This window comes from Mustelus asterias, chromosome 25, assembly GCF_964213995.1.
Source record: "Mustelus asterias chromosome 25, sMusAst1.hap1.1, whole genome shotgun sequence".
NCBI lineage: Eukaryota > Metazoa > Chordata > Chondrichthyes > Carcharhiniformes > Triakidae > Mustelus > Mustelus asterias.
In genome coordinates, this window is record NC_135825.1 from 25,570,730 (window position 1) to 25,596,139 (window position 25,410).

At 48.7% G+C, this 25,410-nt stretch overlaps 1 protein-coding gene across 3 annotated transcripts in view; it reads right to left on the minus strand.

Annotated features, from left to right (window-relative positions):
* The window catches only part of LOC144479268 (copine-8), a 652,766-nt gene that overhangs the window by 126,415 nt on the left and 500,941 nt on the right, over positions 1-25,410 (minus strand). The gene's annotated exons all lie outside the window — the stretch shown is intronic.

The following is a 25,410-nucleotide window of genomic DNA, read 5'->3' on the forward strand; positions in this document are numbered from 1 at the left end:
TTTAGTAGAGTCGATGTGAAACACATTGGCACAATCCAGAGCAGAAATCAAAGTCCAAATATATTGAACTAGATTGACCTATATCCTTTGTCAGGGGTAATGATCAGACTTTATAACATAACAGTAACACTGAAACATCAATACTGCATCCAGTTAGTTTCCAAAAAAACACGAGAGACATCCAAATGCTGATGGCAGTACAGAGAAGAGGCACAAGATTAATTCTCAGTGTCAGCAGTAGAGTTATGAGAAAAGACCAGAAAAACATGAGGTTTTTTTTAGCCTGAAACAAAATGAGTTTGCAAGGTGATCTTATAGACATATACAAGAGTGTTAGGTGTATTGAAAAAGTTGTGCTGGAAAGGTATAAATCAAACTGTAGGTATAAAACGATGAAACATAGATTCAATCTAATATAAGATACTTTTAAGACAGATATCAGGAAGAAAATATTCATCCAAAGATTAATTGACATGTAGAATCAACTTTCAGGCATACCATTGCATTCAAAATCATTCTAAAAAAGCATGTATTCATATAGCATCTTTAATGCATTAAAACTTCCTAAGGTGCTCCACAAGAGTACGTCATACAAAATACGGTCCCAAAACACTAAGGAGATTATTGAGGAGAATTTTAAAGGAGGAATGAAAAGTAGGTAGACAGATAGATGTACAGGTTAGGTGGATTGGCCATGCTAAATTGCCTCTTAGTGTCAAAAGTTGGGTAATTTTAGTGGATTAGCCATGGTAAGTGCACAGGGTTATGGGGATAGGGCATAGAGGAGGTTTTGAGTGAAATGCTCTTTTGGAGGGTCAGTGCCGACCCTGTAGACCAAATGGCCTATTTCACGCTGCAGGGATTCTATAGTTCTATAGGTTCAGGGAGGGAATTCTAAAGCTCAACAGCTGAAAGCATGGTCACCAATGGTGGATCGATTAAAATCAGAGATTCTCAGGAGGCCAGAACTAAAGGAACGCAGATATTTCAGAGAGTTATGGGGCTGCAAGAGATATAGCAAGGTTTGGAATTTTAAAATCGAGGCATTGCTTAACCAGGAGCCAACTCAGGCAACAAACACAGTATAATGGGTGAACAAATGGCAGCATAGTAATTATGTTACTGGACTAGCATTCTGGAAGCCTCGACTAATAATCCGGTGGCCTCAGTTCAAATCCCACCATAGCAGCTTGGCGAAATTTAAATGCAGTTAATAAACCTGGTTTGAAAAACTACTATCAGTAATAGTTTAAGAAAAAAACTATCCGGTTCACCAGTGTCCTTTAGGGAAGAAAATCTGTTGTCCTTATCTGGTCTGGCCTATGTGTGACTCCAAACAATTAACTCTTAAATGGCCTTGAAAATGACTTGTTAAGCCACTTGGTTCCATCAAACTACTGCCCTTGACATCAAGGTAATCTTTGATTGAGGGTGACACCAAGGAACCCTAGGAAAGTTGAGTGCAGTGGGAATTGGGAAAATTGGGGAAAAACTTTCCACTGGCTGCAGTCATAATTAGCACAAAGGAAGATGGTTCTAATTGTTGAAGGCCAATCATTTCAGTTCCAGGACATTGCTGCAAATGTTTCTCAAGTCAGTGTCCTACGCCCAACCACTTCCCGTTGTTGACCATCATCCAAAATAAGGATAAAGGTGGTGATGAGATGCCAATTTCACAGTGCTTAATATCATTTGCCACTTCTCAGATACTGAAAGAGTCTGTGCTCAAATGCAGCAACACCTGGACAACATTCAGGCTTGGGCTAATGAATAGCAAATAACATTCACGCCGTACAAGTCCCAGACAATGACCAAAAACGGAGAATCTAATCATTCTGTGTGACATTCAATCACATTGGGCGACGCGGTAGCACAGTGGTTAGCACTGCTGCTTCACAGCTCCAGGGACCTGGGTTCGATTCCCGGCTTGGGTCACTGTCTGTGTGGAGTTTGCAAATTCTCCTCGTGTCTGCGTGGGTTTCCTCCGGGTGCTCCAGTTTCCTCCCACAGTCCAAAGATGTGCGGGTTAGGTTGATTGGCCATGCTAAAATTGCCCCTTAGTGTCCTGGGATGCGTAGATTAGCGGGTAAAATATGTAGGGATATGGGGGTAGGGCCTGGGTGGGATTGTGGTCGGTGCAGACTCGATGGGCCGAATGGCCTCTTTCTGTACTGTAGGGTTTCTATGATTTCTATGACATTCCCATGCCTGAATCCTCGGCCAATAACATCCTGAAGAGTCAAGATTGACCAGAAACTTAACTGGACCAGCCACATAAGCATTATGTGTACAAGGGCAGGTAAGAGGCTGGATATTCTGCAGTGAGTAACTCACCTCCTCCCACCTTCTACAAAGCACAAATCACACGAGTGTGGTGAAATATTCGCCAATTGCTTTGATGAGTGCAGCTCCAACACTCAAGAAGCTCAACACCATCCAAGACAAAATATCTGGACTGATCAACAGCCCATTCACACCTTAACTAATCACTCCATTTACCACGGTGCACTGTTGCTGCCGTGTGTAGTATCTTCTACAAGATACACTGCAACAACTCACCAAGCTTTTTTCTTGCCAGCACCTTCCAAACCCACACCTTTTATCACAGGCACATTGGACCAGAGATTGCAGGTTGCTCTCCAAGTCACATACCATCCTTACTTGGAAATATATCAACATTTCCTTTAGTGTTGTTTGGTCAAAACCCTGGAACTCTCTAACAGCAGTGTTTGTAGCTACATTTCATGTGTGACAATATACCTATTTGGCAAAATATATTTGCCCATTTGAATAGTTTTGCCTTAAATTTCTTCATTGTCAGAATCAGTAAGGTAAAGTCAAACACCCATAGTGACATAAACTATCTTGGTGTAGCAGTGTAGCAGCTCAGATTGAGAAGTATGTGGAGGTACATTTATTTCTTTGCCTCAACACAAAGTGTTGGCTAATCATCCAGTCAGTATCATTTATTTTCCTGAAATTTGTGGTATTGTTTGTGATGTATCATTGTGATATTTTGCTGTTTGGGACATTGTTCAATTCAAGCCATTCAGTCTTGCACTCAGGCAAGTGATACAAAGCCCACATGGTCAGGCATCAACAACAGCTACTTGCATTTATACAACATCTTTCGCACACAAACACAGCTCAAGCTGCTTCGCAGATTGTAATCAGAAACAAATGAATGCTTTTCCAAAAAACAAATCAGGATATTGACCAAAAACAAATGTGGTCAAAGGGATGGGTTTCAAAGGGGGAAGCCCTTTAAAGAAGGAACTCCAGAGTCTGAGGGGACAATCTTACCAGGCCCATCACACCAGTCGATCGGCGTGGTGAGCTGGTAAGATCTAGCGAGAGGTGAAAAATTAGGGGGCGGTGGGGAAGAGGAATCGGCAGGCGGCGTGGGTGGATGACAGGAGATCTCCCAGTGCACTGTGTACACTGTGCACTGGGAGACTGGGGCGCCTGTGCAAAGGTGCCCCTCAAGTTCAGTAGCTGGCTTTCTGGCAAGCATGAGCTCCGCCCTCTCCCCGACTGGCAGGAATCACATCTGGGTTCTTTTTCTTCTCTAAATGCCATGCGATTATGACTGGGAGCTCACCCAAAAATGGGGGCGACTCTCTTCCATGTTCACGCTCGTTCGGCACTTAGAATTTTTTTGGTAAGCCCCCCCCCCCCCCGAGGCTTAGCTGACTAAATGTTGACTAAAGTCAGCAAAACTGGGGTGAAAGTGACTGTGTTGCACTGGAGCAGAGTTGGGATAATTGCAGAGATTTTGAGGAGGATTGAGCTGGAGAATATCATTAAGAAATGGAAGGATGAGGTCTCCCAAACTACAAGATTTAAACACGAGAATTTTAAGCTGGAGGTATTGGAGGACCAGGAGCCAATGTAGGGCAGGGAGGGGAAGGTTGATGGGTGAACACGATTTAGTGCAGCCTAAGATAAGAATAGCAGAATTTTCACTGACCCAAAGGTTACAGAGAAGGGAATGCTAATCAGGAGGGCATTGGAATAGTGGAATCTGGAGGCGGCAACGGCATTGGGAAGTTTCAGCAGCAGATTAGCTGAGACAAGGATAGAAGTGAGAGTGTTTTTGTGTCAGAGAGGACACAGGTCAGAAGCTGAGCGCTGCGGCAAATAGGTTTGACTTAACCAGAGACAGTGGTCAGGAATGGGGATGGAATTGGTGATGAGGTTACAGTTTGAGGAAGAGGATGTCCATACCTCACCATTTAATTGTAAGAAATTGTAACTCATCCATGATGGGATATCAGAGTAGCAGTCTCAGCGGATGAGATTAAGAAAGATAACATGGAGGAAGAGCTGGATGTCTTCAGCATACATGGAGGAAGGTCGATCCCAAGCCTTTGGATGATGTTGCCAAGGAACTGCATGTAGTTGAGGAAAGAGGACGGGTGCTGGTGGCTGGAGAGTTTGGAGGTTTGTGGAGCTCCAATGGTAACAGTCATAGAGATGGAGGAAAAAATGTTAATAGAGTTCTTCTGTTCATTATTAGATTTACAAGAGTAAAAACAAACTACTGGGCTAGGTGATGGAAAAGAGCAGTGTTGGAGAAGGATGGTGTCAGTCACCATAGAAGCTCCAAAAATGTATGGGGAAACGGATGCTGCATAGGAAACCAAGTACTGGTTTGCAATATGGATGTAATTTGAGAGTCTGATTCAGGGAATTGATAGAGATGTGGGAGGTTGGATTGGGGGAGGCGGGGGGGGGGTAATGGGGGGAGAGAGGTTGGAGCGGGGGAGGAGGTTGGAGCGGGGGAGGAGGCTGGAGCGGGGGAGGAGGCTGGAGCGGGGGAGGGGGCGGGAGCGGGGGAGGGGGCGGGAGCGGGGGAGGGGGCGGGAGCGGGGGAGGGGGCGGGAGCGGGGGAGGGGGCGGGAGCGGGGGAGGGGGCGGGAGCGGGGGCGGGAGCGGGGGAGGGGGCGGGAGCGGGGGAGGGGGCGGGAGCGGGGGAAGGGGCGGGAGCGGGGGAGGGGGCGGGAGCGGGGGAGGGGGTGGGAGCGGGGGAGGGGGCGGGAGCGGGGGAGGAGGCGGGAGCGGGGGAGGGGGTGGGAGCGGGGGAGGGGGCGGGGGAGGAGGCGGGAGCGGGGGAGGAGGCAGGAGCGGGGGAGGAGGCGGGAGCGGGGGAGGAGGCGGGAGCGGGGGAGGAGGCGGGAGCGGGGGAGGAGGCGGGAGCGGGGGAGGGGGCGGGAGCGGGGGAGGAGGCTGGAGCGGGGGAGGAGGCGGGAGCGGGGGAGGAGGCGGGAGCGGGGGAGGAGGCGGGAGCGGGGGAGGGGGCGGGAGTGGGGGAGGGGGCGGGAGCGGGGGAGGGGGTGGGAGCGGGGGAGGGGGCGGGAGCGGGGGAGGGGGCGGGAGCGGGGGAGGGGGCGGGAGCGGGGGAGGGGGCGGGAGCGGGGGAGGGGGCGGGAGCGGGGGAGGGGGTGGGAGCGGGGGAGGGGGCGGGAGCGGGGGAGGGGCGGGAGCGGGGGAGGGGGCGGGAGCGGGGGAGGGGGCGGGAGCGGGCGGGAGCGGGGGAGGGGGCGGGAGCGGGGGAGGGGGCGGGAGCGGGGGAGGGGGCGGGAGCGGGGGAGGGGGCGGGAGCGGGGGAGGGGGCGGGAGCGGGGGAGGGGGAGGGGGCGGGAGCGGGGGAGGGGGCGGGAGCGGGGGAGGGGGCGGGAGCGGGGGAGGGGGCGGGAGCGGGGGAGGGGGCGGGAGCGGGGGAGGGGGCGGGAGCGGGGGAGGGGGCGGGAGCGGGGGAGGGGGCGGGAGCGGGGGAGGGGGCGGGAGCGGGGTAGGAGGCGGGAGCGGGGTAGGAGGTGGGAGCGGGGGAGGAGGTTGGAGGGGGGATAAGGCTGAGGGGGGACAAGGTTGGAGTGGGGGGAGAAGGTTGGGGGTGGTGAAGGCTGGAGAGGGGTGAAGACTGGAGCGTGGGGGAGAAGGTTGGAGGGGGGGGAGAAGGTTGGGGGTGGTGAAAGCTGGAGAGGGGTGAAGGTTGGAGGGGGGGGAAAGTTGGGGGGGGAAAGGTTGGAGCTGGGGAAGGTTGGAGCTGGGGAAGGTTGGAGCTGGGGAAGGTTGGAGCTGGGGAAGGTTGGAGCTGGGGAAGGTTGGAGCTGGGGAAGGTTGGAGCTGGGGAAGGTTGGAGCTGGGGAAGGTTGGAGCTGGGGAAGGTTGGAGCTGGGGAAGGTTGGAGCTGGGGAAGGTTGGAGCTGGGGAAGGTTGGAGCTGGGGAAGGTTGGAGCTGGGGAAGGTTGGAGCTGGGGAAGGTTGGAGCTGGGGAAGGTTGGAGCTGGGGAAGGTTGGAGCTGGGGAAGGTTGGAGCTGGGGAAGGTTGGAGCTGGGGAAGGTTGGAGCTGGGGAAGGTTGGAGCTGGGGAAGGTTGGAGCTGGGGAAGGTTGGAGCTGGGGAAGGTTGGAGCTGGGGAAGGTTGGAGCTGGGGAAGGTTGGAGCTGGGGAAGGTTGGAGCTGGGGAAGGTTGGAGCTGGGGAAGGTTGGAGCTGGGGAAGGTTGGAGCTGGGGAAGGTTGGAGCTGGGGAAGGTTGGAGCTGGGGAAGGTTGGAGCTGGGGAAGGTTGGAGCTGGGGAAGGTTGGAGCTGGGGAAGGTTGGAGCTGGGGAATGTTGGAGCTGGGGAAGGTTGGAGCTGGGGAAGGTTGGAGCTGGGGAAGGTTGGAGCTGGGGAAGGTTGGAGCTGGGGAAGGTTGGAGCTGGGGAAGGTTGGAGCTGGGGAAGGTTGGAGCTGGGGCAGGTTGGAGCTGGGGAAGGTTGGAGCTGGGGAAGGTTGGAGCTGGGGAAGGTTGGAGCTGGGGAAGGTTGGAGCTGGGGAAGGTTGGAGCTGGGGAAGGTTGGAGCTGGGGAAGGTTGGAGCTGGGGCAGGTTGGAGCTGGGGCAGGTTGGAGCTGGGGCAGGTTGGAGCTGGGGCAGGTTGGAGCTGGGGAAGGTTGGAGCTGGGGAAGGTTGGAGCTGGGGAAGGTTGGAGCTGGGGAAGTTTGGAGGGGGGGAAGGTTGGAGCTGGGGAAGGTTGGAGCTGGGGAAGTTTGGAGGGGGGGAAGGTTGGAAGGGGGAAGGTTGGAGGGGGGGAAGGTTGGAGGGGGGGAAGGTTGGAGGGGGGGAAGGTTGGAGGGGGGGAAGGTTGGAGGGGGGGAAGGTTGGAGGGGGGGAAGGTTGGAGGGGGGGAAGGTTGGAGGGGGGGAAGGTTGGAGGGGGGAAAGTTGGAGCTGGGGAAGGTTGGAGGGGGGAAAGTTGGAGGGGGGAAGGTTGGAGGGGGGAACGTTGGAGGGGGGAAGGTTGGAGGGGAGGGTTGCATGTGGATGGTATTCTACAATGAGGGTTGTTGAATGTGATTTTTGGTAGGGATGCGAATGGTATTGAAGAAGATGGAATACAATTGGTTCTGCCACATCACAGCCTAACTAACGTGAAGGTAAAAATCTATCAGAGAATGAGAAAAGATGCGATTGTCATAGCAGCAAATAGTTCTCAAGTCAATGTACATTCAGTTTGGGTGTTTCCTGGCCCTATTCTGCTCCGACGCCTAGCTGCTATTTAAACTGGGTACCCAGTTATATGCCAAACCACCCCCACTGGCAGTCCAGCACATTCTAAAACGCAGGCAGTTTTCTGGGCTTGTATGTTAATACGTTTATAGTCCTCCATTGCACGATATGTAATTATTTGAGATTCTAATCTTGGCTAATCCTTTATCTTGGACACTGGAAATTTCAATCCTATTGTAAGAAATAGCTCTGGAAAAATGTGGGAAACATTTTGCAAGAATTGTGTGAACCTAATGGTCAGATTACATACCCTTCTGGCCAGCTTCCATAGGGTTCCCCTCAATATAAATGTGGGTTTTAGAATTTCTAATAGAAAAAGTTGACACAAGAAATATTATAACAACCTGACACAATTGTACAGACGGGAAATGCATTCAGACATTAGATTTTAAGAAATATGTTACTTGCCGATCTCTTCAGCCATTGCCCATGGTTAAGTAAATATCATAGAAATCATAGAATCATAGAAACCCTACAGTACAGAAAGAGGCCATTCGGCCCATCGAGTCTGCACCGACCACAATCCCACCCAGACCCTACCCCCATATCCCTACATATTTTACCCGCCAATCCCTCTAATCTACGCATCCCAGGACACTAAGGGGCAATTTCAACATGGTGAAACAGAGTGAATATATGAATATTCACGGTAGCACAGTGGTTAGCACTGCTGCTTTACAGCTCCAGGGACCTGGGTTCGATTCCCGGCTTGGGTCACTGTCTGTGTGGAGTTTGCACATTCTCCCGTGTCTACGTGGGTTTCCTCCGGGTGTTCCGGTTTCCTCCCACAATCCAAAGATGTGCGGGTTAGGTTGATTGGCCATGCTAAAAATTGCCCTTGGTGTCCTGAGATGCGTAGATTAGAGGGATTAGTGGGTAAATATGTAGGGATATGGGGGTAGGGCCTGGGTGGGATTGTGGTCGGTGCAGACTCGATGGGCCGAATGGCCTCTTTCTGCACTGTAGGGTTTCTATGATTTCTATGAGTGCCATTAATGATCTGTTTAGTTGACAACATCAGTGAATTTGTTGACAAATTCCGAATTCAAATTGGTAAATTTGGGGTTACATTTTTTTGGCACACGGTAGCAGTTAGTGCATATATTGTGATGTATACCATTGTTTTTTATTTGGTAGTCAGTATCAATCTTCAGGTTCTAGGCTTTGTTTACACAGCATCTGTCAAAATAAAATCAATACTTCCTTTCTCAATTTGACGACAGCTGTGAACAAAACAAATGTTGATGCAAAGTTCGCTGAAAAATGTTCATGATGCAACAATCTGAAATAACAATTGGCAGAGGATTCAAAAGTGCAATGAATTAAGACTTTAGTCTTTCACTTCTTGGCCAGAGCTTTGAACGCAATTACCTCTGTTGGTTGTAAGGAACCTAATTTTGAAATAATTTGTTCCAGCTTCAACCTTGTCGTGATACTGTGCCCTCAACATAAATTTGCTTTTAATTGGATACCAAATTAGCTCCTTTACTAAAAGAAACGCCACCAGGTTTCGAGTGTGCAAAATGAAACATGTCACTTCTAAGTACCTGGGAAGGTAAGGCAAAGGCACATTGGGAGGCGAGTGCAGAGGTAACAGAAGCTTGTATCTAACACAGCAGGTGGGAATCTGGTCCCGAGCATTCAGAGTATTTAATTTTTAAGATATTAGGCAGAGTTCTGTGTATACGAGTGTGGTGGCGAGCAGCTCAGGCAGCACATTTCCCGCTGGTCAGAATGGTGGCATCCTGTGCCAAATTCTGCACTAAGAACCTCATTAATTATGCTCAGGTGATTTCCCCTCCGAACTCACCTGGTGGGCTGACAGCTGATTCATCTGCCTGCCGTCAAAACGTTTATTTATTATTGTCACAAGTAGGCTTACATTAACATTGCAATGAAGTTACTGTGAAAATCCCCTAGTCACCACACTCCGGCGCCTGTTTGGGTACACTGAGGGAGAATTTAACATGGCCAATGGACCTAACCAGCACGTTTTTGGACTGTGGGAGTGTGTGTGTGTTAAATTCTGGCCATCGGGATTTACAGCACAGAAAGATGCCCTTCGACCTGTTGTGTCTGCGCCGGCCATCAAGCACCTATCTATTCAAATCCTATTTTCCACGACTTGGTCTGTAGCCTTGCTTCAAGTTCTCATCTAAATGCTTTTGTGCCTTCACCAGACTGTGTAGGACGTCAACAATCTAGAGCTAACAGGCTGACAGCCCCAGAAGAAGTCTGCTCCTCGATGCAGTCACCCTCCCTCTGAGGCCATCACCTGTGAGGTGCCCATACCCCACTTGGACCTTTACTCACTGCCTCTGGAGTGTCCCATCCCCTTCCAGTAAACTGTTGCTATCCCTTTGATCCGTCATTCGTGAGATTTTCATGTGCCTTTTTGGGGTCCAGCTTCTTTTGGCTTTCCCTATGTTCATCATCTTTTCTCTATTTTCTCAGAAGACTAAGGAAATTTGGCATGTCAGCTACGACTCTCACCAACTTCTACAGATGCGCCATAAAAAGCATTCTTTCTGGTTGTATCACAGCTTGGCTCCTGGTCTGCCCAAGACCGCAAGAAACTACAAAGAGTCGTGAACAAACCCCAATCCAACACGCAAACCAGCACTCTTACCCATTGATTCTGTCTACACTTCCCGTTGTCTTGGAAAAGCAGCCAGCATAATTAAGGACCCCACGCACCCTGGACATACTCTCTCTCACCTTCTTCTGTCGGGAAAAAGATACAAAAGTCTGAGGACACGTACCAACCGACTCAAAACCAGCTTCTTCCCTGCTGCCATCAGACTTTTGAGTGGACCTACCTCGCATTAAGTTGATCTTTCTCTACACCCTAACTGTGACTGTAACACTACATTCTGCACTCTCTCCTTTCCTTCTCTATGTACGGTTTGCTTTCTCTGTATAGTACGCAAGAAGCAACTGTATACTAATACGTGACAATAATAAATCAAATCAAATTAATCTCCGTCCACCTCCTTGCCCTTCTGTCTGACAATGTCAGCCCTCCCCCATCTCCCCCACTACTTGCACAGCACTCCTTCAACATTGCCCTCCTTGCCTTCATCAGGCCTTCCACCCTGGCCTCACCTCACACTCCACCTCAGACCTTTGTTGTGGTGGTTGCATGTATCCTGCAGCACAGTGCTTCCAGATAGGCACTGGTGTGTGGCACCAGGGGGGAGGGAGACCCCTGTATTCCCCAACCCCAGATGCTGTACTGATCTGACTCGGTGACACAGGAGGGTCCATGGGTCCAGCAGCACAGTGTTGTCCATGAAGACCAGCTTGGCATGGAGAAGGAGGCAGGAAGCAGCCTGCCCTGGCAGAGTGGTGTACAGCACATCAGGAGCAGTGCAGCACAATGGCAGAGAGACTTTGTTGCACTCACTTTGAAGTCTCTCGTGAGCTGAGGACCGCCCTGGACACGCTACTCATTATCAATCAGTTTTAGACTGATGTAATTTCACATCTTTCTTGACGCAAGATTGAAAGGTCTGACGGGAGACTGGGAGGAGCTGTTTTAATGAGCATTCATGAGATGCAAATTGCATTCACGTCACCATCCAATGGGATGACCAACCGGCCATTAACCTACCATTGGGAGAATTACAACATGGTTTATGCTGGTAGCTTTTTGACTCCCGTTAGATTTTTAGCTCCTGTCTGTCACCAAACCCGCTGTGGATGGGATAATTCCACCTTTTGCTCATCGCAACAGGCATGAAAATTCTCTCAAATTCAAAATAAAATCTTGCAAATGAACCAGCCATGTTGGCTTAATGGCCCAGAATTTCCTGGAAACATTCCAGCATAGCTATTAAGCAACAGTATCATTTACCACCCCCTACACGGGAAATCCGTAAGTAACTGAGCATAAATTTCCATAATTCAATTATTCCGATCGTCCCCGCTATTGAGGTAACAAGGTTCCTGCACAGGAAGTTCAGGAACCTCAGTTAAATACATTAACATGTCATTCATTATAGGGCTTCCCTGCTGTATCGCTTTCCACACATTTGGATTTCCCCCGAGACTTACAACAGGTCTGGAGCAGTATGAACCAGTTAAAGAGATCATGCCCGGGGTAAGTACCAGCCAAGCCCTGGGGAGTTGCAGGGGCATGAAATATGCCCAGGAGTAGCCTGGCAATGCAGTGCCAGGGTTCCTCTGGGGAGCACCTTGGGTGTATTCCCCATATCCATGGATTGGGGGCTTCCCAGTATGCATGGGGGGGTGGGGTTTCCCATGAACACATGGGGTTTCTGTTCCTCTGGCGGCGGAGGGAGAAATCTACGTTTTTTTAACCAGAGATTGGGGTGCCCTTTTCTGGAACACCGACGTTGCTCGCTCTCTCAGGTGGCTGCACACCGGAGGCCTTTCTCACTTGAGCCAGCACTTAGACGAGAAAGAGAAAATTCTGCCCTTGATCCTTTTTGCTCACTCAGAGACATATTACGTTTAACGAAAGTGATGTCAATGCACCCAAAATGATTCAGACCCGACCCACCTCCCATCCTTCAGGAGAACTAACCAGATGGAATGTGTTCACAATGGAAGAGGATAAGGAGCAGCAGCAGCTCTGGGAATGAAGTACCAGGACATGAAGTGACAACATACTCACTATCACTCATTTTGCTAACATTGTATTTCTGCTTGTTTTAGGCTGGTTTTCAAATTGAAGTGCAGGCAAATGAGTTCCATGGCAATTTTGGGAATGTTCTTGCCAGTAAGATTGACACCGACAGTGGCTTAAATTATTTTTATTCATTCGTAGGACATGGGCGTCGCTGGCTGGCCAGCATTTATTGCCCATCCCTAGTTGCCCTTGAGAAGGTGGTGGTGAGCTGCCTTCTTGAAACACTGCAGTCCACGTGCTGTGGGTTGACCCACAATACTGTTAGGGAGGAAATTCTAGGATTGTGACCCAGCAATTGCGAAGGAACAGTAATATATTTCCAAGTCAGGATGGTGAGTGGCTTGGAGAGGAACTGGTGGTTTTGGTGCAATTCTGCACAAGTATGATCCAGGAAACTGGGGACCAATATAAATCAAGGACATTTTCTTCCTTTTGTATTGCGTTGCCCTGCTGTGACTATTTCTATCAGAAAAATGCCCCTCTGTCTTTCTAGTCATAATGTCACCAACCCAGGAACTCACAGCAAGTGCATTTTTTTACCATCCCAGACTAGATCACCAAATTTGTTTATGGTCAGCCTTTTGTTCAAAGCGGACCAAATTGAAGATCCCAGTTACTTACTGTAAAGGGTTAACTCTATTCACAGCATACTGAGCATGTGCAAAAGGAGTTATGTCACAATGATGTCAGTCATTGAGAGAAGACAGAGTAGCATCTCAGAGGGTGGCTCCAGCTATATGTTAGTCTTATTTAACCTTTGTGAATAGTTAGTACGTAAATAGGTAACAAACATTATTGCCCCCCCACAGGATCCCTTCTCGGGTAAGAAGCTAACGGATCCCAACACAACGCCATGTCAACAGATTCACTAAGAGAAAAATTTGGAGGATTCGGCAGAGTAGTGGTAACATCACTGACCAGTAATCAGAGGCCCAGGCTCATCCTCTGGGGCATGGGTTCAATTCCCATCATGGCAGTTGGTGGAATTTGGATGCTGTTAATAAAGTCTGGAATTGAAAGTTAGTCTCAGTAATGGGGATTGCGAAATTATCATTGTTGGTTCATTAACGTCCTTTAGAGAAAGAAATTTGCTGTCCTGACCTTGTTCTACACATGATTCTCGGGCCAACAATGAGATTGACTCTTAAATGCTCTCAGTTCAAGAGAAATTAGGGATGGGCAACATCCCATGAAAATATTAATTGGAATGAAGCCACAAGATTCCAGTTTTAAACAAATAAAAGAAATTTTATTCTGCACTAGTCTACAAAGCAAACGTTAAATACTGGATAAAAGCAAATTACTTGTGGATGCTGAAATCTGAAACCAAAAGAGAAACTGCTGGAAAATCTCAGTAGGTCTGACAGCATCTGCAAGGAGAGAAAAGAGCTGAAGTTTCGAGTCCAGATGATCCTTTGTCAAAGCTGAAGTAAATACTCTCTATCTTATATTCTAATATCCGGAATTAACATGAGGGGAACATGAATTGAAAGACAAACTATGGCTGAAAACACCACAAGTTGCATATTAAATGGCAGACACGAACAAAACCGATCCCAAGAATCTTTCAGCAACCCAAGGAGACAAGAGAGGTCAAAGATCATAAGAACTAGGAGCAGGAATAGGCCATCTGGCCCCACGAGCCTGCTCCACCATTCAATAAGATCATGGCTGATCTTTTCATGGACTCAGTTCCACTTACCTGCCTGCTCACCATAACCCTTAATTCCTTGACTGTTCAAAAATGTATCTATCCTTACCTTAAAATCATAGCAAGTCACAATTTTAAAAACTCTGGTCACCCTCACTAGGCATTTCAACTCTTCTCTTTAGAAGATCCGGCCTCTGAGTTCTCCAAAGCCGCTCCAACTTAGACTGCCTCAACAACTGTTCATCTCCTGGTTGCTCAATCTCTTCTCCTGAGACTGCATCCCAGTCAAAAGACTGCAATCCAGCAGCTAAATCAAAGGCATAATTCCAGCTCCTTGGCGGCTCAGAGCATTACACCACTATCCATGGGCAGTCTTTTGTCTCAATCACAGCAGCATGGTGCCAGTAAACAGCTTCCAAGGCTTCCCTGAGCCCCAGCTCCTTAGAGGTAACAACAGCGCTCTAGCTGTGCAGAGCTAAACAGCTTCACCTTTATTTGCTGCTGATTAACTCTTTACTAACTGTGCTTCACTGATCCTTGAACTGATCTGTGTGACCAATTAAAATATCCCTGCAGGGCCCCTGTTCCTGCACAGAATTGAATGTCCCTACCATTGGAGCATTCTGTGCCTAGGGCGCACGCTGGCACAGTGGTTAGCACTGCTGCCTCAAAGTACCAGGGACTTGGGTTAAATTCTGACCTTGGGTGTTTGTGTGGAGTTTGCACGTTCTCCCCATGTCTGCGTGGGTTTCCACCGGGTGCTCCGGTTTCCTCCCACACTCCAAAGATGTGCAGGTTAGGTTGATTGGCCATGCTAAATTGTCCCTTAGTGTCAAGGGGATTAAATATGTGGGGTAACGGGGATAGGGACTGGGTGGGACTGTTGTCGGTGCAGGCTCGATGGGCTGAATGGCCTCCTTCTGCACAGTAGGAATGCTATGATTTCTATGATATTACAACCTGCAGTTAACCAACTGCCACCCTCCATAGCTGCAAACTTCCAAGAACAGAAACAAAATAAAAACACATCACCGTTTAAGTTAAAACGTTCCAATAGACAAGTTATTAGAAAGACTGCTGGCGGGGTTGGAATGGACGTTGCAATGTTTTAGCTCAAACATGGGGATCAGATAGCTTTAATGGAACCACTTGAAGTTTTTTTCTCTAGATTTACGATGCTTTGTGAATCCTTAGATTATATTACAGCCTTTTTACCTCTGATTTTATTCAACATATTCAGGACTCAAAATCCGAGTTGAAGCTTGTGTGGGATAAATGTGAGCGAGGAATATAACTAACACCATCGTTCACAATTCAAATGAGAGAAGTGCACAGGGGGGCGAGAGAGTGGGAGGGGGGCGAGAGAGTGGGAGAGGGGGCCAGAGAGTGGGAGGGGGGGCCAGAGAGTGGGAGGGGGGGCCAGAGAGTGGGAGGGGGGGCCAGAGAGTGGGAGGGGGGGTGAGAGAGGGGGAGAGGGGCGAGAGAGTGGGAGGGGGGCGAGAGAGTGGGAGGGGGGCGAGAGAGTGGGAGGGGGGCGAGAGAGTGGGAGGGGGCGAGAGAGTGGGAGGGGGCAGAGAGAGTGGGAGGGGGGAGAGAGAGTGGGAGGGGGGCGAGAGAATGGGAGGGGGGGTGAGAGAGTGGGAGGGGGGTGAGAGAGTGGGAGGGGGGGCGAGAGAGTGGGGGGGGCGAGAGAGTGGGGGGGGCGAGAGAGTGGGGGGGGCGAGAGAGTGGGGGGGGCGAGAGAGTGGGGGGGGCGAGAGAGTGGGGGGGGCGAGAGAGTGGGGGGGGCGAGAGAGTGGGGGGGGCGAGAGAGTGGGGGTGGGGGCGAGAGAGTTAGAGGGGGCGAGAGAGTTAGAGGGGGCGAGAGAGTTAGAGGAGATGACCGGGCTATAGGGGGCGAGAGAGTTAGAGGGGGCGAGAGAGTTAGAGGGGGCGAGAGAGTTAGAGGGGGCGAGAGAGTGAGAGGGGGCGAGAGAGTGAGAGGGGGCGAGAGAGTGAGAGGGGGCGAGAGAGTGAGAGGGGGCGAGAGAGTGAGAGGGGGCGAGAGAGTGAGAGGGGGCGAGAGAGTGAGAGGGGGCGAGAGAGTGAGAGGGGGCGAGAGAGTGAGAGGGGGCGAGAGAGTTAGATGGGGCAAGGAGTGAGTGGGGTCAAGGGAATGAGAGGGGTCAAGGGAATGAGAGGAGGCAAGGGAGTAAGGGGGCAAGAGAGTGAGGGGGCAAGAGAGTGAGGGGGCAAGAGAGTGAGGGGGCAAGAGAGTGAGGGGGCAAGAGAGTGAGGGGGCAAGAGAGTGAGGGGGCAAGAGAGTGAGGGGGCAAGAGAGTGAGGGGGCAAGAGAGTGAGGGGCAAGAGAGTGAGGGGGCAAGAGAGTGAGGGGGCAAGAGAGTGAGGGGGCAAGAGAGTGAGGGGGCAAGAGAGTGAGGGGGCAAGAGAGTGAGGGGGCAAGAGAGTGAGGGGGCAAGAGAGTGAGGGGGCAAGAGAGTGAGGGGGCAAGAGAGTGAGGGGGCAAGAGAGTGAGGGGGCAAGAGAGTGAGGGGGCAAGAGAGTGAGGGGGCAAGAGAGTGAGGGGGCAAGAGAGTGAGGGGGCAAGAGAGTGAGGGGGCAAGAGAGTGAGGGGGCAAGAGAGTGAGGGGGCAAGGGAGTGAGGGGGCAAGGGAGTGAGGGGGCAAGGGAGTGAGGGGGCAAGGGAGTGAGGGGCCAAGGGAGTGAGGGGCCAAGGGAGTGAGGGGCCAAGAGAGTGAGGGGGCAAGAGATTGAGGGGGCAAGAGAGTGAGGGGGCAAGAGAGTGAGGGGGCAAGAGAGTGAGGGGACAAGAGAGTGAGGGGGCAAGAGAGTGAGGGGGCAAGAGAGTGAGGGGGCAAGAGAGTGAGGGGGCAAGAGAGTGAGGGGGCAAGAGAGTGAGGGGGCAAGAGAGTGAGGGGGCAAGGGAGTGAGGGGGCAAGGGAGTGAGGGGCCAAGGGAGTGAGGGGCCAAGAGAGTGAGGGGCCAAGAGAGTGAGGGGGCAAGAGAGTGAGGGGGCAAGAGAGTGAGGGGGCAAGAGAGTGAGGGGGCAAGAGAGTGAGGGGGCAAGAGAGTGAGGGTGCAAGAGAGTGAGGGGGCAAGAGAGTGAGGGGGCAAGAGAGTGAGGGGGCAAGAGAGTGAGGGGGCCAGAGAGTGAGGGGGCAAGAGAGTGAGGGGGCAAGAGAGTGAGGGGGCAAGAGAGTGAGGGGGCAAGAGAGTGAGGGGGCAAGAGAGTGAGGGGGCAAGAGAGTGAGGGGGCAAGAGAGTGAGGGGGCAAGAGAGTGAGGGGGCAAGAGAGTGAGGGGGCAAGAGAGTGAGGGGGCAAGAGAGTGAGGGGGCAAGAGAGTGAGGGGGCAAGAGAGTGAGGGGGCAAGAGAGTGAGGAGGAGGTGAAAGAGTGAGAGTCGGTGAGAGATGACAAGAGGCGGTGAGTGGCTGAGAGGCAGTGAGTGGGTGAGGTGGCGAGTGCTTGAGGGGAGGGTGAGAGGGTGAATGGCGGCGAGCAAGAGAGGAGGCAAGCTGATAAGAGACAGTGAACAAGAATGCGGGAGCCAGCAGATGAGAAGTCTTGGCTTTCAATGAATGAGAAGAATTGGTCAAAACCCTTCATCCCATCTCCACTCTAATCAAAAGTGAGTGAGTTCGTTTCCAGTTTCAGATTTGTATGTTTCTAACCTCCCACTCAGTAAAAATTACAACCTTCTTTTTGACCAAACTGCAAGAATTTTAGTGTTTGGTGAAAATAAGAAATAATAAAAATGATTTACTTAGTTATTGGGAACCATATCAATAGTGCTGCCTCTTGGTTCTCAATTTTCTGGGGAAGGTCTCTGTAATAAAATTCTTCAAATACATGCTTTATTAGTTAATAATAAACAGTGGAATGTTTTCCTTCTCCTTCATTCACCAATATAAATTTCTTCATTATCCCTTAGATTAATTAATCTCCATACTTAGAATTATTTTCTGTACACGTCAACGATCTGATGTAATGAGATGTGGCACATTTATTTTTGGCAGTATCTGTCAAGTCAGTTGTTTATTGGATCAGGCACTCTAACGAGGTGATAAACATAGAATTATTTGATGAATCTGATGGTTAATTATTGTTTTCTTGCTCTGACAGCTGTCACCAGTGACACAACAACTGAACTCTATCGATGCCTAAATTCATGAGAAAAGATTGATGACATGAATCAGAAATGGAATCCCTTGAATGGTTTAAACAGCATTCCGGGAAGCTTACTGAATACTGTTCTGCAGTATTCTTTCGATGGGTTTTTGCAGAGCATTTTTGTCTCGTGCATTGTCAGTGGGAAGTGCAACACAGAATAACATGGCCAAATGGGCAGTATCCACTAGGCCTTGCTACCCTGCCACAATATTGAAATGTCTACTTCAAGCTCTGCATGTTAGAAATAGCATAATTTGCACACCGCACAGTAGTACAATCATAGAATCTTACAGTGCAGGAGGAGGCCATTTGGCCCATCGAGTCTGCACCGACCACAATCCCACCCAGACTCTATTCCCATAACCCTTAGTTATTCCCCCTGACACTAAGGGGCAACTTAGCATGGCCAATCCACCTAAACTGCACATCTTTGGACTGCGGGAAGAAACCGGTGCACCCGGAGGAAACACACACGGACACGGGGAGAATGTGAAAACTCCATACAGTGACCCAAGCCAGGAATCGAACCTAGGTCCCTGGCACTGTGAGGCAGCAGTACTAACCACTGTGCCACCATGTCGTCCAGTACTAGTAGGTATGCTGAAATGAGGAGGATAACCATGAGAGTAGAAGTAAGTGCCACTGCTGTTGTGGTTGGGAGGAGAGGACTGGAAAGCAGTGGAGGGAAGGCCTGAGGTTTCGGGCTATAGGTGGTGCAGGATATATAGAGTCATACAGTGCAGAAAAGGCCCTTTGGCCTATCAAGCCTGCACCGACAATAACTACCACTAAAGTCGCACGAATCCCATTTTCCAGCACTTGTCCCTTATCCTTGAATGGTATGATGTTTCAAGTGCCCATCCAAATACTTCTTAAAGGTTGTAAGGTTTCCAGTCTCCACTACCTTCCCAGGCAGGGCATTACAGGTTCCCACCAACCTCTGAGTGAAATTTATTTTTCTCAAATCCCCTCTGAATCTCCTGCCTCTTACCCTAAAACTATATCCCCTCATGACTAACCCCTCAACCAAGGGCTTCCTATTCAAACTGTCCATACCCCTCATCTTACACATCTCAATCATATTCCCCCCTCAGACTTTCTGCTCTAAAGAAAATAATTCAAGCCTATCCAGTCTCTCCCTGTAGCTCAAAAGCTTCATCTCCAGCAACATCCTGTGAATCTCCTCTGCACCCCCTCTAGTGCAATCACATCCTTCCTCTCGTGAGGTGACGAGAACAGCGCACAGTATAGAGAAGAAGAAAGGTGTGACTAGGAAGCAAATCTAGTAGTGCTAGTCAAATCATTGAATTTTCTTCAGCACTCTAGCTTAATGGTAAAAACTGGACGGCATGGACAAGTTGGGTTGAGTGGCCTGTTTCTATGCTGTAAACCTCCATGACTCCAAGACTCTGCTATGGCCTTGGTGCAATGGCAGGTTGATTTACCTGCTTGCCAATCTGCCTACCGCAGTCAGGATCTCCTTATTCTTGCCAACCTGCTCCATAGCGGTCCCCACATCTCCTGTCTTCAAGCATTCTTCAAATTCGGACAAAGAAACAGGTGCATTTGGCAAAATGTACTCCAGCTTTTGGAGGTGCAGGCTACTCTTAAAGGACATCACTCTTGCAAGAATTCAGTTTCCTTCAATGGGTGAGCTACCAATAACCAACATGAGCAATGTTGCCCATACACAGTCATATGAAATGAGGCAGAGAACCCAAAATAGTTTATGCCTCTCACCCAAAGTGTCCAGGTTAAAAGTAATAACCAGATTTATTTACATAGCAACAATAGGGCATAACAAGATATCCAAGAGTACAACTCTCAATATCTACCACTTAAAAAGATATGACACCATGACCAAGTCACATACCATCCTGACTTGGAAATATTTAGTCGTTCCTTCATCATCATTGAGTCTTGAAATTCTTGAACTCCCTCCCTAACAGCACTGAAAGGGTTCAAGAAGGCAGCTCATCACCTCCTTCTCAAGGGCAAATAAGGATGGGCAATAAATGTTAGCCGAGTCAGGGATGCCCATATTCCATCCATGAATTTTTAAAAAGAAACATTGGACTTGTAACAGGTCATATGATGAGACAGCCATGATTGTTGCCTACTATTGTTCTGTAGAGAGATTCCACCAGAAGCCAACAACCATCTGCATGGCATTCAAGCAGCCAAGGTAATAAACAACAATATCTTGAAAGTGGAGAAGGATCCTCCTCAACCTGTTCCAACTTCAAACCAATCTGAGAACAACCTCCTGGAAATTCAACCAGAAGAGACTTCACAGCTTGCTGAGAATTTCCTGCTTTACAAGACCTTAACTTTAACCAAACCATCAACTCATCTAAGAAACTACAGGTCTTCCACTAAAGAGAGTGAGAAATTGATAAATTGTAATGATATGTTTTTTCTTCATCTTTCTCTGGTCTTTGTGTGAGTGCTAGACTATGAGTTAAGTGAGGGAGATGCGCATTTTTAAACCTCTGTGGCAAATGTGTGACAACAAATAACCTTCCTTATTTTAAAATGCATAAAAAGCTTGCTGCTGAACCTTGCTGAAAATTGGGGCAATAGCGCTGAGGATAATAGCATACGCTCCTCACATACAAAACACAGGCAACAAGAAAACACAAAGATCTTGTCTGTGACAGATAACACCAGAAGAATTTGAGCTGTTCTGCTTTGAAAAGAGGCAACTGGGACAGGATCAGTACAGCACGAAAAGTGAAAAAATGCTCAACTTCAGTTAAAAGTTAAATATGATAGCAAAATTGGGAGGTGAAGATTTAAATGTACAAAAAATACATTTTGGATGAATATTGGAGATATATTTTTCATACAAAGGTTAATCAATATGTAGAACAGTAGGATGGTGGCAAAAATTATGGAACCATTTAAGAAATTATAGGTTTGTAGGTTCTTTGATTTGATTTATTGTCACATGTATTAGTACACAGTGAAAAGTATTGTTTCTTGCGCACTATACAGGCAAAGCATACCATATATAGAGAAGGAAAGGAGAGAGTGCAGAATGTAATGTTACAGTCATAGCTAGGGTGTAGAGAAAGATCAACTTAATGTGAGATAGGTCCATTTAAAAGTCTGATGGCAGCAGGGAAGAAACTGTTCTTGAGTTGATTGATACATGTCCTCAGATATTTGTATCTTTTTCCTGATGGAAGAAGGTGAAAAAGAGTATGCCCAGGGTACTTGGGGTCCTTGATCATGCTGGCTGCTCTTCCCATGCAGTGGGAAGTGTAGACGGAGTCAAAGGATGAGAGGCTGGTTTGCATGATGGACTGGGTTTCGTTCACGATCCCTTGTAGTTTCTTACGGTCTTGGACAGAGTAGGAGCCACACCAAACTGTGGTACAACCAGAAAGAATGCTTTCTATAGTGCATCTGTAAAGGTTGGTGAGAGTCGTAGTGGACATGTTAAATTTCCTTAGCCTCCTGAGAAAGTAGAGGTGTTGGTGGGCTTTTTAACTATAGCATTGGTGGAGAGGGACAAGGACAGGTTGTTGGTGATCTGGACACCTAGAAACTTGAAGCAATCAACCATTTCCACTTTGTCCCTATTGGTATAGACAGAGGCATGTCCTCCACTACGCTTCCTGAAGTCGATGACTGTCTCCTTCATTTTGTTGACATTGAGGAAGAGATTATTGATGCCGCACCAGTTCACCAGATTCTCTATCTCTTTCCTGTACTCTGCCTTTGAGATCCGACCCACTATGGTGGTGTCATCAGCAAATTTGAAAATCAAGTTGGAGCAGAATTTGGTCACACAGTCAGATGTGTATAAGGAGTATAGTAAGGGGCTGAGGACACAGCCTTGTGGGGCAACGGTGTTCAGGATGATCATGGAGGTGGTGTTGTTGCCTATCCTTACTGATTGCGGTCTGTGGGTTAGGAAGTCTAGAATCCAGTCACGGAGGGAGTAGCTGAGCCCCAGGCCATGGAGTTTGGAGATGGGTTTTGCAGGAATATTGGTGTTGAAGGCTGAGCTGTCGTCAATAAATAAGAGTCTGACATAGGTGTCCTTGTTATCTAGGTGTTCCAGGGTTGAGTGCAGGGCCAGGGAGATGGCGTCTGCTGTAGACCCTGTTGCGGTGGTAGATGAATTGTAGTGGATCCAGGCAATCTGGGAGGCTGGAATTGATTTGTGCCATGACTAACCTTTCAAAGCCCTTCATAATGATGGATGCCAGGGCCACCGGATGATAGTCATTAAGGCACGCTGCCTGGCTTTTCTTTGCTAATGAGATGTTGATTGTCTTCTTGAAGCAGACAGGGACCTCAGATTGGTGTAAAGAGAGGTTAAAGATGTCTGCGAATACCCCCGCCAGCTGGTCCACGCAGGATCTGAGTGGTACCCCCATCCGAGCCTGTCGCTTTCCGTGGGTTGACTTTCAAAAAGGCTAATCTGACGTTTGTGATGGTGATCTCAGATACAGATTCAGCTGAAGCTTCCGGCTCTCGCTGACCTCTTGCTGAAAACGGGCATAGAATGCATTGAGCTCATCAGGGAGAGGTGCATTGGTACTGGCGATTTTATATGCCTTCAACTTGTATCCTGTTGTGTCTTGCAGACATTGCATAGTTGGTGGGAGTCTTTATGGCTAGCCTGGGACTCTAGCTTGGCCCGGTACTGTTTTTGGCATCTTTGATGGATCTCTGTAGGTCATATCTGGATTTCTTGTGTAGGTCAGGGTCGGCTGCTTAAATACCTCAGACCTGGGCCTCAGAACTCAAGTCTCCTCGCCTGACGCCGCTGTATGGTCCATTCATTGAGAAGGTTGTAGAGCACTGTCCGGTGAAGCCGGAGTGAGTCATGTCTCCGTGAAACAGAGTACACAGCAGTCTCTCAGTTTCCTTTGAAAAGTGAGTCGGGTTTTAAGTTCATCTAGTTTGTTTTCTAGGGATTGGACATTTGCCAGGAGTAAGCTGGGATGGGGGGGCCTTGGGACATCTTGTTTCACTCTCACCTGCAGGTCTGCATGTTTCCCATGCTTCCTGGAGTGACTGCTTCTTTGAATAGTGATCAAACTTCATCTTAATGGCTCTCAATCATATCTATCATCAATTCTGGCAATTTTGGGCCCCATAGCTAAGGAAGGATATGCTGGCCTTGGAGAGGGTCTAGAGGAGGTTCATGAGAGTTATCCCGGGAATGAAAGGCTGGATGTATGAGGAGCGTTTGAGGACTTTGGGTCTGTACTCAATGGAGTTTAGAAGGATGATGGGGGATCTCATTGAAACTTACAAAATATTGAAAGGCCTTGATTGAGTGGATGTGGAAAAGATGTTTTCATTAGTAGGAGAGACTAGGACCCAAGGGCACATTCTCAAAGTAAAGGAACGACCATTTAGAACCGAGATTAGGAGGAATTTCTTCAGCCAGAGGGAGGTGAATCTGTGGAATTCATTGCCACAGAAGGATGTGGAAGCTGGTTCATTGAGTGTATTTAGGACAGAGATAGATAGGTTCAAGATTGGTAAAGGGATCAAAGGTTACAAGGAAAAGGCAGGAAAATGGGGTTGAGAAACATAGTCTTGATCGAATGGCAGAGCAGACTCGATGGGTCGAATGGCCTAATTCTGCACCTATATCTTGTGGTCTTATGGTCTTATCATCTCAGGATAGCATTTTCTAGTCATGCTCCTATTATTACACAGTTTTTATTTAAATAATATATAATATATATATCAATGGCCCTCTAGGATATTGTAGAACTAACCGCCTTTGTTTTCCAACCATGGTGCCTGGTACAAATCCCCTTGCAACAGCAAAGCATTTATATGAACAATCCCCTTGAGTAATGGGGAGCTGGGAAGCTAACAGAAGCCAATGTAGATTACTTTACTCGAGGAAAGGAATTAACATTTGTGGCTCAAACCTAAGTGGCAGAGAAATGGTCATTCTCACTTTAGTTGGTTTTTCATTGAAAAATTGGCTCTGAGCAACCTTTTAGCTAATAAGGCTTTAAATCAGATTAACAGGTTTCTGATCATTTGTTTCATGATCTTGATTTACTCTTACAGATAAGAATGAATTGCTCTTAAGTGGCATTACTCAAAACAGGCAGACCTCGACTTTACGATGTTGAAGTTCCAACATTCAGAAATTGACACCCAATTTCGACTTTATGACAGCACACCAACTTGTTCAAAAGTGCGCACTAATGTTCTGAGCAATCCAACTGTATTACTGGACAGGGCAAACTGCCTTTAATAGGTTGGGCACAAATGGTAACATGGTTTTCAGGAACAAACTTGTGTTGCAGTTCTGAGGACTACCTGTATTCAGTCACCTCATCAGTCAGAGGTAGTGACAGTCCAAGTCTCTGGCACTCAAAAGACCACTGGAGAATGAGTTCTTGCTGAGTCCGAGTCAGAAGATGAGTCTCTCCAGTTGGCCATTGCACACATGCTGGAGATTCAAGGACAGGCAGGGGAGCATCAGACACAGTTGCCCGAGGCACACACCAGACTAAAATGAAGAATGGACGTACCAGTCTGCGTTCTGTTTGATGTTGTGGCTCCAACATCCGAATCTCTGTGTCCCCATGGGAAGGGTGGCAGCCACTTGAGACACCATGGCCCTGTTTCTGCCAGATTTGCATGCGGACTTGCATTCCATGACTCCAGGCAGATGTGGAATTCGTCAGTGGTTAGGCAAAAAGGGGATGGGCCTCCTCAGACCTCCCTCCTCAAGGACTCAGGCAGGAGCGTCTGCCGAACATCCCAGGACCATCCACATAGGAGAGTCCAAAGTGTCCAGCAGTTCCCAAACTCCTCTACGTGTGATCCAGTCAGCCCCAGCTGCTCAGGCTGAGCAGGATGCACCTGTTTCAGAGTAGGAATCTGAGCAGGCAGGGTCCTCCATGTTGCTGGCCTCCTGAGGACACCCATCAAAGTCATCTTAGTCAACAGACTCTGCAGGCAGCAGCCTGCCTCCATCTCTGCTGTGGCTGTCGCGGCTGCACTCAGTCAAAGTGGTAGAGTACATAAAGTGAAAAAATTATGATTGGACATCAGTGGCATGGGGACTCAGTCATTGTATATATGTTGCAGCTTTGTAAATACAATTTGATTTTGTGAATCAACATCTCAAGAATGCCTTTTGCATCTGACACTATGTGCCATCTTAATGCAAGGGTGAACTTGCTTTCACACCTCAATGATCTACCTGAGCATCCCTCAGATTCATGTTATGTTTAGCAAAGTCATGTTGGTCGCTTGCACATTGTGCCATTAAAGGAAGCTGTGTCAGCCCAGAGTCTGAAAGTGCACGTGGATATAGCAATACCCTTTTAAGTCTTGCAGCACACAATGAATAATGTGTGCTCCTGTGTCTTAGAGGATGACA